The sequence below is a fragment of the Crocuta crocuta genome, unplaced genomic scaffold, assembly GCF_008692635.1.
Source record: "Crocuta crocuta isolate KB4526 unplaced genomic scaffold, BGI_CrCroc_1.0 scaffold130, whole genome shotgun sequence".
Classification (NCBI taxonomy): domain Eukaryota; kingdom Metazoa; phylum Chordata; class Mammalia; order Carnivora; family Hyaenidae; genus Crocuta; species Crocuta crocuta.
This window is the reverse complement of record NW_027527920.1, coordinates 5,585,626-5,589,608: the sequence shown is the minus strand read 5'-3', so window position 1 is coordinate 5,589,608 and position 3,983 is coordinate 5,585,626. Positions and strand designations below refer to the sequence as shown.

The 3,983-nt window shown below is 41.1% G+C and overlaps 1 non-coding gene across 1 annotated transcript; it reads right to left on the bottom strand.

The window, feature by feature from the left end:
• Positions 1-273: 273 nt before the first annotated feature.
• LOC144219123 (U6 spliceosomal RNA) lies at positions 274-377 on the bottom strand. The gene has a single exon (XR_013331315.1). It is a non-coding gene; the product is annotated as a U6 spliceosomal RNA (small nuclear RNA).
• Between the last annotated feature and the right edge of the window lie 3,606 nt (positions 378-3,983).

Here is a 3,983-nt window from a genome sequence, read left to right as displayed (position 1 = left end):
TCTTCTTTTTAAAATTTGTTTAAGGTTTATTCACTTTTCAGAGACAGGGATAGAGCATGAGTGGGGAAGGGGCAGAGAGAGAGAGGGAGACACAGAATCCGAAGCAGGCTCCAGGCTCTGAGCTGTCAGCACAGAGCCCGCCGCAGGGCTTGAACTCACAAACTGCAAGATCATGATCTGAGCCAAAGTTGGATGCTGAACCGACTGAGCCACCCAGGTGCCCCTCTCATGATAGCCATCTTAATGTATGTGAAATGATATCTCATTGTGGATTTTTTTTTTTTACAGTTCACAAATGTGCATGTCATCTTTGTGCAGGGGCCATACTAATCTTTGTATTGTTCCAGTTTTAGTATGTGTGCTGCGAAAGTGAGCACCTATTGTGATTTCAATTTGTATTTTGAATTATTCACTTTTTAAGGGGTAATTTTACGGTATGTGAATTATATCTCAATTTAAAAAAAACATTCATTGAGAGGCCTCGTGCACTGAGCATACCTAACGTCCAGATCTTGGCTTCTAACTATGTTTCTTCACTAAAAGAAACTCGATCTGTGGTGGAGAAAGGACAAGGTGAGCCTGGGGTATTGAGCAAGGAAGTGCTTAAACAGGGATGGGGCCTGTCTAAAGCACACTGGCCAAATTTGGGACGACTTGAGCATCAAAATGAGTAATGACTACACTTGAATTTAAAATATGGCATAAATAACAATCCATGAATTCACGGTAATAAAAAGGAAAGAGAGATTCTTTATAGAAGAGTCCCAGCTAATAGATGTAAAAGGAATTAGAGGATTTAGAAATCACCATTTTGCAACTCCTAACGAAATAATTGGTTCAAGCAAGGGTTTGGTAATAGGTGCTACAACCATTAAGTGAGCAATTATTAGGAAACGGAACATTCACATGGTATCATCTCCCAGATTATTTTTAATGGCAAATGGAAACATACACCTTTGCAGTGGAGAAATCTGGCAATTACTATTTTAAACACGTGATCAATTTAAACATCGTGAATGGTAGAAAAACTAACATACGTGTTTCCGAATATGATGCAGTAGTAAGTATACAACATCAACTATTATTCTTACTAAAATGTGTGGCCTGAACGTAATCAGGCTTCTCTAGACCTGATCTTCGTTTTCCAGGAATTCAGGGAATAGTGGGACTATTCCCTAAGACAGTTGACCTAAAATCTTCAAAAAGCCAAGGCCATAAAAAAAGGGCGGGGTGGGGGGGAAGCAACAGCAGCAAGGCAACTGCTGTAGATGAAAAGTCACTAAAGAGGCGCACCTGGGGGGCTCAGTTGGGTGAGCAACCTACTCTTGGTTTTGGCTCAGGTCATGATCTCATGGCTCGTGGTTCAAGCCCCGCATTGGGATCCGTGCTGTCAGTGCAGAGCCTGCTGGGGATTCCCTCTCTTTCTTTGTGTTCCTCTTTGACTCACGCTGCCCTTTTTGCTCTCAAAATAAATAAATACACTTTACAAAAATCCAAAACAAACAAAAAACCAAGGGGCGCCTGGGTGGCTCAGCCAGTTGAGCATCTGATTTCAGCTCAGGGATCCTCTGTCCCTCTCCCGCTCGTTCTCTCTCAAAAATAAATTTAAAAAAGACACTTAAGGGGGGCCTGGGTGGCTTAGTCGGTTGGGCGTCTGACTTTCGCTTAGGTCATGATCTCGCAGTTTGTGGGTTTGAGCCCCACGTCGGGCTCTGTGCTGACTGCCAGCTCAGAGCCTGGAGCCTATTTCAGAGTCTGTGTCTCCCTCTCTCTCTGACCCTCCCCTGCTCACACTGTCTCTCTCTCTCTCCTAGAAATAAATAAAAAATATTTTTAAAAATTTAAAAAATAAAAAAAATAAAAAAGACACTTAAGAGATCGATTCTATAATAGCAACAAGAACAAAACATCACACCTGTTCAGTAAGGGCCTACTGCTGGCTGCGTGTAGATTTTGTAAATCGGTGCTAAAATTAGGCAGGCACATTATCATACTTTAGTGATAATCTAAAATATTTATTATTAAAACTTGTTAACGAAGGGAAATTTTTATTGCAAATCGCTTTCGAATTTCCTCCCCCATGGGAAAGAAAATCATAATCACAGAAATGGCTGTCCTTGAAAGCACAGAACAGCAAGTGCTTCAAGATACTTGTATGATTTATCACTAAATCACAGATTTAGCATGGAAGAAAATAGAAATGCATGGAAAAACTTCTCATTTCACTGGGCATGCAAACCCTTTCCACCTGTTAATGTCATTGACTGCAGAATGGGCCACTGCATAACATAATATTTCCAGACAAATGAAGCTTTTAAAATAGCACTGCCCAGGGGCGCCTGGGTGGCTCAGTTGGTTAAGCTTCCAACTTTAGCTCAGGTCATGATCTCACGGTTTGTGGCTTTGAGCCCCGCATGGGGCTCTGTACTGACAGCTCAGAGCCTGGAGCCTGCTTCAGATTCTGTGTCTCCCTCTCTCTCTGCCCCCATCTCTCTCTGTCTCAAAAATAAATAAACATTAAAAAAATTAAATAGTACTGTCTAATAGAAATATAATGTGAGCTACAAGTGTGAACCCAGGTATAATTTCACTTTTTTTCATAGCCATGTTTAAAAAACAAAAGGTAAAAGGAAGTAGGCAAAATTCACTTTAACAATATATTTTACTTAACTCAATACATTCAAAACATTATCATTTCAATAACTAATCAATATAAATTGTATACATTTATTTATTGTATACATTTCTAGCACATTTCAATTTGGACTGACCACATTTCATACACTTATAAGTTGGTTTGTAAGTTGGACAGTACAGGTGTAGAGTAGAAATATTGAAATACTGAGTCTAAATAGAACTGGTTTTAAGTGCTACGGATGAACAGTATCAAATACAAAACTTTTTCCTAATTACATACGTTTGATTCGCTTTGGCACTAGAATATTTTTCAGGGATTGAAGAACATAAGCTGAAAAATTCTGTTTACCAACCACATGACCAATATTTTTGCATTTAGGGTAAAAGAGTGGAGATGAAAATTGGGTGGGGGGAAAGAACCTCCAAATTTATACTTACACATTCAAAACCATTAAACACTAAATTAGCTTATAATGCAGTTTACGGTGAGTATCTGAATGCAAGGGACATGTTCATAGCAGCACTCTCCGCAATAGCTAAAACATGGAAAGAGCCTAAGTGTCCATCCACGGACGAATGGATCAAGAAGATGTGGTTTATCTATACCATGGAATACTACATGGCCATGAGAAAGAATGAAATCTGGCCATGTGTAGCAACATGGATGGACCTGGAGGGTGTGATGCTGAGCGAAATAAGTCAGGCAGAGAAGGACAAATATCATATGTTTGCACGTATAGGAGGATTAGGAGGAACTAAACTGAGGAACAAGGGGGAGAAGAAGGGGGGAAATGGTGGGGGAAAGGGAGAGAAGCAAACCATGAGAGACTCTTGAATGCTGACAAAAACTGAGGACTGATGGATGGGGGGGGCGGGTGGGCATGGAGGAGGACACTTGTGGGGATGAGCACTGTTATGTGGAAACTAATTTGACAATAAACTATTTGTAAAAAAAAAATAAACAAATAAAAATAAAAATAAAAATGGTAAAAAAAAAATGAATGCAAGGGACATAAATGTTCCAAATTCTCCCGTCAAACCAGTCTCAGTTTTGTTTTGTTTTTCCTCTTAGGTTCCCACCACCCAGACCTTAATGCACCAGCACCTGGGCTGATGCAGTTTCTCTCCGTTTGCTCTGCTCCGGAAGTTGTTGTAACCCTGCCTCACGGACACCCCCAGATCCGGCCTCCTCTTCAACATCCCTACCTCACGGGCGGCTGCTCCTGGAGGTACAGCAGCCCCCGCCTCGTTGTGTCCCAGCCATCCTGGATGGAAGGTTTCTGTTATCTGACTTGACCCCATCTTTCCACCTCAAATGCCACCCACCTTCCCTCGGTGACCCAGGC